This window comes from Nomascus leucogenys, chromosome 12 (genome assembly GCF_006542625.1).
Source record: "Nomascus leucogenys isolate Asia chromosome 12, Asia_NLE_v1, whole genome shotgun sequence".
Classification (NCBI taxonomy): domain Eukaryota; kingdom Metazoa; phylum Chordata; class Mammalia; order Primates; family Hylobatidae; genus Nomascus; species Nomascus leucogenys.
The window spans coordinates 54,871,822-54,884,732 of record NC_044392.1 but is presented as its reverse complement, the minus strand read 5'-3'; the positions used below and the strand labels follow the sequence as shown (position 1 = coordinate 54,884,732).

Genomic DNA, 12,911 nt, shown 5'->3' with positions numbered 1-12,911 from the left:
GGGCCTAATTTTTTGGTTGCCTCAGCCTGTAATCCCAGTTACTCGGGAGGCTGAGTATTCTCTGGTTGAGGCAGGAGAATAGCTTGAACGCAGGAGGTAGAGGTTGCAGTAAGCCGAGATCCCGCCATACACTCCAGCGGACTGTTTGCTGTTAATAAATGTCCATAATTGGCTCCCATAGGGAAAAGAAAAGCTTAGTTTTATTTCTATAGAACAACAACAAAAAAGCTAAGAGATTAGTAGAGACGGGTTCACTATATTTGCCCACACACGCCTGAGCTCGAGCAATATTAACATAAACATAACCTATGGACGTACCTTGTAGATTGCTGGGATTACAAACCTGAGAACCACTATCTCACAAAATCTTTAGTTTCAGCGAAGTTACAGACGGGAACAAAAACCTGATTGTCAGCTCACGCTGATGCCTAGTATGCGCTTCTGCAGCAAACAAAACCTACCTTTAAAACGATAAAAATCCAGGGGAAAGCGTGAACGCAGTCCGCCACCACCACAAATTATGCAGTCGAGTTTCCCACTTTTGAGGAAATCGCTAAGGGTCAGCGCATCCGGAGTGGAATGGATAAGCCTCGTCTGTGCAATGGATAATCCTCCAGACTGCAGCGCATGCTCTTAGCTCGTCCTCTTAACTGGCTCTCACCATGCTCCTGGCTTTGGTCACCACATAGCTCTCACTCCAGCTTCAGGTAGCTATCAGTAGGGCCTGGCAATATACACTGATTTGGTTTGTTTTATGTCTGCAGGTGAAATCCCTAAGGGCTCTGCCGTGTGCTCCAGCCTTGTGACCCTTGCCTTCCAGGAACCATGCAAGAAGCGCAGCCACCAGCAGTCCTTAAAACAGCACGAAAGGTGGGCCTGTCCCCCTTTTGTGCAGCTACCTATCTGCTGAGGAGCGTGTGGGCCTCATTCCTCCGAGTCCACCGGAGGGTCCAGAAGAGGGAGTCAGACATGTATCCTGGTGGAGCTGGGAGAAAGGCAGAAAGCCTTTCTGACAGCTATGGAATACCATTAGCCAAGGTCCACTTGGCCCAGCACTAAGCAAAAGATGCGTAGTTTGCATAGAAGGTTTTGTGATATTGCCTCTCAACAGCCCCAGCAGCTTGGGAACTGGCAACAGCACATTTCTTGCCTCATCAGCTGTCCTGAGATGGAAAACTCAGTGGATATGGGACCCTGATTCTGATGAATGGGGCACGTGGTCCCAATGCTGGAGCTCCTCTGACAGGTTCTAAAAGCACACTACTGAGCAGCGGTGCCCTGCCGGACACTGCTGGCGGGGGCTCAGTGAGCACTACTCACAGATGCACACCTGACCCTGTTGGATCGAGTCAGGCTGGGCTTTGGTCTGCACTGTAGCACCTGCGTTCTTTGAGTTCACATCATGAATGTGGTGACTTCCCAGATACCATCTCAGGCTTAACCTAGCACATCCTATTTCTTTTCTTCTATGATATCCAAATTGGACTGACCTTACTTCAAAGATGCTGTCCCACTTTGTCACCCTATCTTACCTCTGAGAAATTGGGGACTGATGGCCAGACCAATTCTGTTGAAATTCTTGCATAGAGCAAACCTGTGCTCATTTTTAAGTGGCATGGGAGAGGCCCCCAGTCTAGTAAAGCCTAGTCTGTGTCTTCACAGTGCTGGTAGAATGTGTTTGCGTGTATAAATGTATGTGTATAAATGTAATGTGTTTGTGTGTATAAATGTATAATCAAAACTAAAACTACATTTAAGAACCTTGAATCAAAAAGTATGTCGTTCCATAAGCATTGACATAAAAATTTTAAAATATTCCTTGGGAAAAGTTCTTAGCTACATGCTTTTGATCTCCAAAATTAAAATAAAGCTATCACTTTACAATTATGTACTAGAAACATTTAAAAAATAAAAACAGGTAGAAGGTGGAGTAAGATGGTAGAATAGAATTCTCCAGCAATGGCCTCCCTGAAGGAACATCAAACTGAACAACTATCTATGCAAGAAAACACTTTCACAAGGGCTAATCAGGTGAGAGATTATAGCACCTGGTTTTAACAAGCTAACAAGAAAAGATGCATTGAAGAAGGGAGGAAGGACAGTCTTGCATTGCCTGTGACACCTCTCCCCCAATCACAGGAAATGCATCTCTGAGAGACAATCTAATGGCTTGGGGACAAGGGGGAAAGTGTGGGACTTTATATTGAAACTTAGTACCAGTCTTGCCATAGTGACACACGGCACCGGGCAGAACCCCACAGCACTTGATTCCAGGCTGGTGCCCACAGAAAAAGCATTTAGACCCACCCGGGGTCGCAAGGGAATCAGCTGCCCCAGCAGGAAGAACCCACCAAAGTTCTGGCCGGCTTTATCACTGGAAATTTCTTGGGCTTCAAATAAATTTCAGTGGCAGGCAGGCTGCGGTGACTGCAGTCCTTGGGCAAGCCCTGATGCTGCATAGATGTGGAAGGCCCTGGACTTGAGGTGTGAGCCAGTATGACGGCAGCAGCTGCAGCAGCTATGGGAATGCCTGTATCACCCCTCCCCACACTCCAGGCAGTGCAGCCTGAAGAGAGATTCCTTTTGCTGGGGGGAAAGAAAGGGAAGTAAGCTAGCGGCTTTACCTGGGAATGCAGAGAACAATCCCTGATTTTCCCCAAGTCCACAGGGCTGGGGACTAGGAATCTGTAAGAATTGCAGTGTACCTGGGCCTAGGGTGCCCTGTAGTACAGAAATGGCTGCAGTGATCACTGGCTTAGGGAACTCGTCAGCCCACTTTGAATTCCTGGAAGGTCCTCTGAAGGACAGGTACAAACAAGACCTGACTGCAAAGGCTGTAATAAATACCTTATCCTTCAATGCCCAGATATTGACAAACATCGACAGTATCAATAACATTGAAGTCAATATGACCTCAACAAATGGACCAAGTAAGGCACCCAGTGACCAACCCTGGAGAGATGGAGATGTGTAACCTCTCAGGGAATTCAGAATAGCTATTTTTAGAAAGCTCAACGAACTTCAAGAAAACACAGGAACGATTCAGAAATATATCAGAAATTTAACAAGATTACTGAAGTAAGAGAAAAAAATCAAATCCTGGAGCTGGAAAATGCATTAGTGGGTCTCAGTAGAATTGATCAAGCAGAAGAAAGAATTAGTGAGCAGGCAAAGAAGCTATTTGAAAATACAGTCAGAGGAGAATGAAGAAAGGAAGAATGAGAAAGAACACAGATGCTTAAGAGAGCTAGAAGAGGGCCTCAAAAGAGAAAATCAAAGATTCACTGGCCTTAAAGAGGGGGTTGAGAAGGAGCAAAGAACAGAACGCTTATTCAAAGAAATAATCTTTTTTTTTAATACTTTAAGTTCTAGGGTATATGTGCACAACGTGCAGGTTTGTTACATAGGTATGCATGTGCCATGTTGGTTTGCTGCACCCATGAACTCATCATTTACATTAGGTATTTCTCCTAATGCTATCCCTCCCCCAGCCCCCAACCCCACAACAGGGGGTTGTTCCTCTCCCTGTGTCCATGTATTCTCATTGGTCAACTCCCACTTAAGAGTGAGAACATGCGGAGTTTGGTTTTCTGTCCTTGTGATATTTTGCTGAGAATGATGGTTTCCAGCTTCATCCATGTCCCTGCAAAGGACATGAACTCATCCTTCTTTATGGCTGCATAGTATTCCTTGGTGTATATGTGCCACATTTTCTTTATCTAGTCTGTTATTGATGGACATTTGGGTTGGTTCCAAGTCTTTGCTATTGTGAATAGTGCCACAATAAACATAGCTGTGCATGTGTCTTTATAGTAGCATGATTTATAACCCTTTGGGTATATACCCAGTAATGAGATTGCTGGGTCAAATGGTATTTCTAGTTCTAGATCCTGAGGAATCGCCACACTGTCTTCCACAATGGTTGAACTAATTTATACTCCCACCAACAGTGTAAAACCATTCCTATTTCTCCACATCCTCTCCAGCATCTGTTATTTCCTGACTTTTTAATGATCGCCATTTTAACTGGGGTGAGTGGTATCTCGTTGTGGTTTTGATTTGCATTTCTCTGATGACCAGTGATGATGGGCATTTTTTCATGTGTCTGTGGACTGCATAAATGTCTTCTTTTGAGAAGCATCTGTTCATATTCTTTGCCCACTTTTTGATAGGGTTGTTTTTTTCTTGTATATTTGTTTAAGTTCTTTATAGATTCTGGATATTAGCTCTTTGTCAGATGAGTAGATTGCAAAAATTTTCTCCCATTCCTTAGGTTCCCTGTTCACTCTGATAAGAATTTCTTTTGCTGTGCAGAAGTTCTTTAGTTTAATTAGATCCCATTTGTCTATTTTGGCTTTCATTGCCATTGCTTTTGGTGTTTTAATCATGAAGTCTTTGCCCATGCCTATGTCCTGAATGGTATTGCCTAGGTTTTCTTCTAGGGTTTTTATGGTGTTAACATCTTACATTTAAGTCTTTAATCCATCTTGAGTTAATTTTTGTGTAAGGTGTAAGGAATGGATCCAGTTTCAGCTTTCTACATATGGCTAGCCAGTTTTCCCAGCACCATTTGTTAAATAGGGAATCCTTTCCCCATTTCTTGTTTTTTTCAGGTTTGTCAAAGATCAGATGGTTTTATATGTGTGGTGTTACTTCTGAGGGCTCTGTTCTGTTCCATTGGTCTATATCTCTGTTTTGGTACCAGTACCATGCTGCTTGGGTTACTGTAGCCTTGTAGTATAGTTTGAAGTCAGGTAGTGTGATGCCTCTAGCTTTGTTCTTTTTGCTTAGGATTGTCTTGGCTATGCGGGCTCTATTTTGATTCCATATGAACTTGAAAGTAGTTTTTTCCAATTTTGTGAATAAAGTCATTGGTAGCTTGATGGGGATACCATTGAATGTATAAATTACCTTGGGTAGTATGGCCATTTTCATGAGATTCTTCCTACCCATGAGCATGGAATGTTCTTCCATTTGTTTGTGTCCTCTTTTATTTCATTGAGCAGTGGTTTCTAGTTCTCCTTGAAGAGGTCCTTCACATCCTTTGTAAGTTGGATTCCTAGATATTTTATTCTCTTTGTAGTAATTGTGAATGGGAGTTCACTCATGATTTGGCTCTCTGTTTGTCTGTTCTTGGTGTATAGGAATGCTCATAATTTTTGCACATTGATTTTGTATCCTGAGATTTTGCTGAAGTTGCTTATCAGCTTAAGGAGATTTGGGGCTGAGATGAGGGGGTTTTCTAAATATACAATCATGTCATCTGCAAACAGAGACAATTTGACTTCCTCTTTTCCTAATTGAATACCCTTTATTTCTTTTTCTTGCCTGATTGGCCTGGCCAGGACTTCCAATACCATGTTGAATAGGAGTGGTGAGAGAGGGCATCATTGTCTTGTGCCAGTTTTCAAAGGGAATGCTTCCAGGTTTTGCCCATTCAGTATGATATTGGCTGTGGGTTTGTCATAAATAGCTCTTAGTATTTTGTGATATGTTCCATCAATACCTAGTTTATTGAGAGTTTTTAGCATGAAAGGCTGTTGAATTTTGCTGAAGGCCTTTTCTGCATCTATTGAGATAATCATGGTTTTTGTCGTTGGTTCTGTTTATGTGACGGATTACATTTATTGATTTGTGTATGTTGAACCAGCCTTGGATCCTAGGGATGAAGCTGACTTGATCATGGGGGAATAAGCTTTTTGACGTGCTGCTGGATTCAGTTTGCCAGTATTTTATTGAGGATTTTTGCATCAATGTTCATTAGGGATATTGGCCTAAAATTATCTTTTTTTGTTTTGTCTCTGCCAGGCTTTGGTATCAGGATGATGCTGGCCTCATAAAATGAGCTAGGGAGGATTCCCTCTTTTTCTATTGGTTGGAATAGTTTCAGAAGGAATGGTACCAGCTCCTCTTTGTACCTCTGGTAGAATTTGGCTGTGAATCTGTCTGGTCCTGGAAGTTTTTTGCTTGGTAGGCTATTATTGCCTCAATTTCAGAATCTGTTATTGGTCTATTCCAGGATTTGTATTCTTCCTGGTTTAGTCTGGGAGGCTGTATGTATCCAGGAATTTATCCGTTTCTTCTAGATTTTCTAGTTTATTTGTGTAGAGATGTTTATAGTATTCTCTGATGGTAGTTTGTATTTCTGTGGGATCCGTAGTGATATCCCCATTTTCATTTTTTATTGCGTCTATTTGATTCTTCTCTCTTTTCTTCTTTACAAGTCTTGCTAGCAGTCTATCTATTTTGTTGATTTTTTTCAAAAAACCAGCTCCTGGATTCACTGATTTTTTTGAACGGGTTTTTGTGTCTCTATCTCCTTCAGTCTTGCTCTGATCTTAGTTATTTCTTGTCTTCTGCTAGCTTTTGAATTTGTTTGCTCTTGCTTCTTCAGTTCCTTTAATTGTGATGTTAGGGTGTCAATTGTATATCTTTCCTGCTTTCTCTTCTGGGCATTTAGTGCTATAAATTTGCCTCTACACACTGCTTTAAATGTGTCCCAGAGATTCCAGTATGTTGTGTCTTTGTTCTCATTGTTTCCAAAGAACATCTTTATTTCTGCCTTCATTTCATTATTTACCCAGTAGTCATTTAGGAGCAGGTTGTTCAGTTTCCATGTAGTTGTGTGGTTTTGAGTGAGTTTCTTAATCCTGAGTTCTAGTTTGATTGCACTGTGGTCTGAGAGACAGTTTGTTGTGATTTCTATTCTTTTACATTTGCTAAGGAGTGTTTTACTTCCAAATATGTGGTCAAATTTAGAACAAATGTGATGTGGTGCTGAGAAGAATGTATATTCTGTTGATTTGGGGTGGAGAGTTCTGTAGATGTCTATTAGGTCCACTTGGTCCAGAGCTGATTTCAAGTCCTGAATATCCTTGTTAAGTTTCTCTCTCGTTGATCTGTTTAATATTGACAGTGGGATGTTAAAGTCTCCCATTATGATTGTGTGGGAGTCTAAGTCTCTTTTTAGGTCTCTAAGAACTCGCTTTATGAATCTGGGTGCTCCTGTATTGGGTGCATATATATTTAGGATAGTTAGCTCTTCTTGTTGAATTGATCCCTTTACCATCATGTAACGGCCTTCTCTGTCTCTTTTGATCTTTGTTGGTTTAAAGTCTATTTTATCAGAGACCAGGATTGCAACTCCTGCATTTTTTTGCTTTCCATCTGCTTGGTAGATCTTCCTCCATCCCTTTATTTTGAGTCTATGTGTGTCTCTGCAAGTGAGATGGGTCTCCTGAATACAGCACACTGTTGGGTCTTGACTCTTTATCCAATTTGCCAGTCTGTGTCTTTTAATTGGGGCATTTAGCCTATTTACATTTAAGGTTAATATTGTTATGTGTGAATTTGATCCTGTCATTATGATACTAGCTGGTTATTTCTCCCATTAATTGATGCAGTTTCTTCATAGCATAGAAGGTCTTTATAATTTGGCATGTTTTTGCAGTGACTGGTACCGGTTGTTCCTTTCCATGTTTAGTGCTTCCTTCAGGAGCTCTTGTAAGGCAGGCCTGGTGGTGACAAAATCTCAGCATTTGCTTGTCTGTAAAGGATTTTATTTCTCCTTCACTTATGAAGCTTAGTTTGGCTGGATATGAAATTCTGGGTTGAAAATTCTTTTCTTTAAGAATGTTGAATATCGGCCCCCCACTCTCTTCTGGCTTGTAGTGTTTCTGCAGAGAGATCCGCTGTTAGTCTGTTGGGCTTCCCTTTGTGGGTAACCCGGCCTTTCTCTCTGGCTGCCCTTAACATTTTTTCCTTCATTTCAACCTTGGTGAATCTGACAATTATGTGTCTTGGAGTTGCTCTTCTCGAGGAGTATCTTTGTGGCATTCTCTGTCTTTCCTGAATTTGAATGTTGGCCTGCCTTGCTAGGTTGGGGAAGTTCTCCTGGATAATATCCTGAAGAGTGTTTGCTAACTTGGTTCCATTCTCCCCGTCACTTTCAGGTACACCAGTGAAATATAGATTTGGTCTTTTCACATAGTCCCACATCTCTTGGAGGCTTTGTTCCTTTCTTTTTAAGCTCTTTTCTCTAATCTTGTCTTCTCACTATTTCATTAATTTGATCTTCCATCACTGATATCCTTTATTCCACTTGATTGAATTGGCTATTGAAGCTTGTTTATGCTTCACGAGGTTCTCACACTGTGGATTTCAGCTCCTTCAGGTCATTTAAGCTCTTCTCTACACTGTTTATTCTAGTTAGCCATTCATCTAACCTTTTTTTAAAGTTTTCTGCTTCCTTGTGATGGGTTAGAACATGCTCCTTTAGCCCGGAGAAGTTTGTTATTACCAACCTTCTGAAGCCTGCTTCTGTCACCTCATCAAACTAATTCTCCATCCAGTTTTGTTCCCTTGCTGGTGAGGAGCTGTGTTCCTTTGGAGGAGAAGAGGCGTTCTGGTTTTTGGAATTGTCAGCCTTTCTGCTCTGGTTTCTCCCCATCTTTGTGGTTTTATGTACTACTTTGGTCTTTGATGTTGGTGACCTACAGGTGGGGTTTTAGTGTGGATGTCCTTTTTGTTGATGTTGATGCTATTCCTTTCTGTTTGTTAATACTTCTTTTTTTTTTTTTTTTTTTGAGACAGAGTCTTGCTGTCACCCAGGCTGGAGTGCAATGGCACGATCTCGGCTCACTGCAGGCTCCGCCCCCCAGGGTTCACGCCATTCTACCTCAGCCTCCCGAGTAGCTGGGACTACAGGTGTCCGCCACCTTGCCCAGCTAATTTTTTGTATTTTTAGTAGAGACGGGGTTTCACTGTGTTTGCCAGGATGGTCTCGATCTCCTGACCTCATGATCCACCTGCCTCAGCCTCCCAAAGTGCTGGGATTACAGGCATGAGCCATAGCACCCGGCCCTCTGTTTGTTAATACTTCTAACAGGCAGGCCCCTTAGCTGCAGGTCTGTTGGAGTTTGCTGGAGGTCCACTCCAGACCCTGTTTGCCCGGGCGTCACCAGCAGAGGCTGCAGAATAGCAAATATTGCCACCTGATCCTTCCTCTGAAAGCTTTGTCCCAGAGGGACACCCACCTGTATGAGGTGTCTGTCATCCCCTACTGGGAGGTGTCTTCCAGTTAGGCTGCACAGTGGTCAGAGACCCACTTGAGGAGGCTGTCTGTCCATTATTGGAGCTCAAACGCCATGCTGGGAGAAACGCTGCTGTTTTTAGAGCTGTCAGGCAGGGACATTTAAGTCTGCAGAAGCTGTCTGCTGCCTTTTATTCAGATATGCCCTGCCCCCAGAGGTGGAATCTAGAGGCAGTAGGCCTTGCTGAGCTGCAGTGTGCTCCACCCAGTTCAAGCTTCCCTACCACTTTGTTTATACTGTGACCATAGAACCATCTACTCAAGCCTCAGCAGTGGCAGAACCCCCTCCTCCTGCCATGCTCCAGTATCCCAGGTTGATCTCTGACTGCTGCACTAGCAGCAGGCAAGGCTCCGTGGGCATGTTACCTGCTGAGCCAGGCATGAGAGGGAATCTCCTGGTCTGTTGGCTGCAAAGGCAGTGGAAAAAGCACAGTATTTGGGCAGGAGTGTACTGCTTCTCCAGGTACAGTCACTCACAGCTTCCCTTGGGTAGGAAAAAGAAATCCACCAATCTCTTGCACTTCCCAGGTGTGGTGACACCCCACCCTGCTTTGGCTCATCCTCCATGGGCTGCACCCACTGTCCAATGAGTCCCAGTGAGATGAACCAGGTACCTCAGTTGGAAATGCAGAAATCACCTGTCTTCTGCATCTATCTTGCTGGACGCTGTAGGCCAGAGCTGTTCCTGTTCAGGCATCTTGGAAGCAACCCTCTTTTTTTTTTTGGTATTTTGATAGAGACAGTGTTTCACCATATTGCCCAGGCTGGTTTCAAACTCCTGAGGTCAAGCCATTCTATAAAACAAACTTATATTTGTTTTATCTGAGTTCCTTCTTCAGGAAAGGACTCTCAGGCCTCTCAAAAAGCATCATAGACCTGAAACCCAGCCAATCACAGCCTCCAGACAATGAGATGCCAGACCCCTCACTCATCATGAGTGCTTCCTCACCCCTCCCTAGTTCCTCTTTTCCCACACACAGTTACGTTTCTTCCATGCTATATAAACCTCTAACTTTAGTTGATCAAGGAGACAGATTTGAGACTCATTTACCATCTACTCAGCTGCAGCACCTGATTAAAGCCTTCTTCGTCAGCAATACTCAATGTCTCAATGATTGGCTTTCTGTGTGCTGAGAACACAGAACCCCTGGGGTTTTGGTAAAAATACATGTACACTTTTAAAAACCGCAATTAATAGGTTGTGGTATATTGCGGAATTGGAATGGCATCAACTTGGCCAATTCTGAGAAAACACACTGTGCTTAAGTGTCAGGGCCCCGCCTCCTGACCTTGAGAGTATATGATTGATTTTGAGGCACAGCAGGGGAGTATGGCCTGGTTTGAGTGTTTTATAGAAATGTAAAAAATGGCTGATTACTTTTTATTTTAAATCCAACAAATCTCCATTTCTGGTGAGAAAATCTTGCCAAAACCAACCAAACAATTGCATAGAAGTATATGAAGAAGAAAATGAAAGATTCCCTGCCTCCCAGTCCCCCTTGCTTGGTGTCAGCCATTATTTATTACATGGAGGAAGGGGGAAAGGCACCCAGGAAGTCCCAAGTCCTGTTCTGACAATCATCTGGCCTCCCTGGGCAAAGGGAAAAGAGGGAAGGCAAAAAGAATATAACACTACTGTTTGCAGGAATTTCAGGTACCCCATGGTACAGGAAACTCTGGTAAACTGAGAGAGTATGTTTTCCATGAGGGAGGCCTCAAGGGCTCTTCCCTGGCCCTACGTCCAAACTGGATTCTGTCTCATTTTCTGAGGTGCAAATGAAATGATAAAAGTTGATCAAAGGAGAGGGCAGAGAGAAAGAAAGAGGACGACTCCTCCCTCTCAGGTCCACCTTCCCCAGTGTTGCTTGAGGGATCAGAAGAAATGCTTTAACACAGGTGTGTGGGAACTATGGCTGCTAAGTATGAACTCAGTTACCTCCAGTTATGAGCTAGTGTGAGGTTCCACGGTGTGATGGTGAGCACTTTGGACTCTGAATACAGTGATCAGAGTTCAAGTCTCAGTGGAACCTTTCTGTATAATTCCAGTGATGTTCCTCTCTATTGCTCCCTAAGCAGAATGGGGGAAATTGCCCCAATCGTGGTCACAGACCCTCCATGCCACTGGCTGTGCGCAATTGGAGTCCCGGACCCAGCGACCAGCAAGACCCCTCCCCTCTCAGGGTGACCCTGGGCCTCCAGGTTACAGGTCTCCTCCACTAAAAAGGCTGCCTCCCCTCAATCCTAGATCCCAAGTTTTCTTTTACTCACTTCATTGGGCCACTGCCCTGTGTCTCTTTGGAAGAAATGACCTATATGAAAAACTTTACTTCCAGGATTCCCTAATTCCTTCATCCCTTAGGACAGTGCAGTTTTTCACCTCCTGATCTTGGGTCCAGTACTAACGCGCACATTTCATTTTGTTTTCGTGGGATCCCCTCCAACCGGCTACCAGTGGATTCCTGTCCTTAGGGTCTCTGTGGACGGCAACTAGATGCTGCTCTTGTCCCAAATCCTGACACCTCTCTCCAGGGAATTGCCTCCCTTAGCCTCCTACATCAGACAATATTTAGATTTGAGCCTGGGATCCCAGCATCTGTGAAGAACAGAGGTTCCTGATCCCTGACCAGCTCTCTGGCAGTGAAGGGGAGAGGAGCAGAGCAGCTTGGAGGGGCAAGTCCAGGGCCCTGGGCAATCCCCTTCTTCCTGCCCAGACTCTGCTCCAAGGAGAAGTTGCCTTAGGACCAGATCAGATGAAAACTCTTTTGTTCTCTTCTCATCAACAGAAAAATTTAGGCAAGAGATCTGGAGGACCTTCCTAGCTCATAAAAATGGTGTGGCCAAATCTCTCCAGTTTTGGAAATGTCCAAGGTTACCATGTGTTTTGAGGGCTCACTTCAGAGCCTCTGAAAAGGAGGGGTCAGGGCCCACAGAAAGTACCTGTGGGATGCAGGGGAGGGAGGGGAAAGAGCAGACAGGAGGGAGGAGAGAAGGAGGGAGGGGGAGAAAGGGTGTGTGAGGGCCAGGAGCCAGGATTCACCCTGATAGTTCAGTGACTGCTCCCTGTCCCCAAGTTTCCCACTGTGGCACCTTCCAGCAGGTGGTTTCCATCTCTTATTGATGTCCTGAGAACTCATCTCTACAGAACGGTCCCACCCTATTTGTCTGGCATGAGTCCTGGCAAAGTTTCTTTTCATCGTTTGGGGGATGAGATGGGGGTATATAGGTTTGCAAGTGACTAGAAGCTAAGTCAGGACCTTGTGGAGCTGCTCAGCATTAACTGCCAAGTAGCCTCCTTCCCCCCTTCCCTTGCAGGATGATTGCCTGCAAGACAGGGCCTGGAGAAGGCCAGGGCACCCAAGGCCACAGAAATGCCCAGGGATGAGTCCCGGCTGGAGATGCCTTGGCTGAGCTGACTGTGTACTTCCAGGGCTCACAGGGGTCTGGCCAGGAGACTGAGCAAGGGGACCAGGGAGGTTGTGCAGCAGGCTTCTGCACAGCAAGGCAGACATTCTTCTTGGAGCCCCCAACCCAAATCAGGTCTTCCACCTCCTCTTCCTAAAGACCCTTTACTGCAGTCATTCTTTTACTAGAACTACAAGTTTATAGGACATAGATTTCAGTGCCCTCATCTGGCCAAACATCTTCAGCTGCCAATGCCCAAGGTAACCTCCCTCCCTACCAAGACCTGACTCAGGACCTTTCCTTAAGGAGAAGATGTCCTTTTCTTTCTTTCCCACCAGAACTGCCCTGGCCCAGACCCCATTTCTGTCTGGTGAGCAGGACAGTCCCCTCACCAGTCTTCCAGGTTGGGGAGGGCAGA

General features: G+C 44.4%; 1 pseudogene; it reads right to left on the bottom strand.

Annotated features, from left to right (window-relative positions):
- Positions 1–480: 480 nt before the first annotated feature.
- On the bottom strand, positions 481–629 carry LOC115837838 (annotated as a pseudogene).
- Between the last annotated feature and the right edge of the window lie 12,282 nt (positions 630–12,911).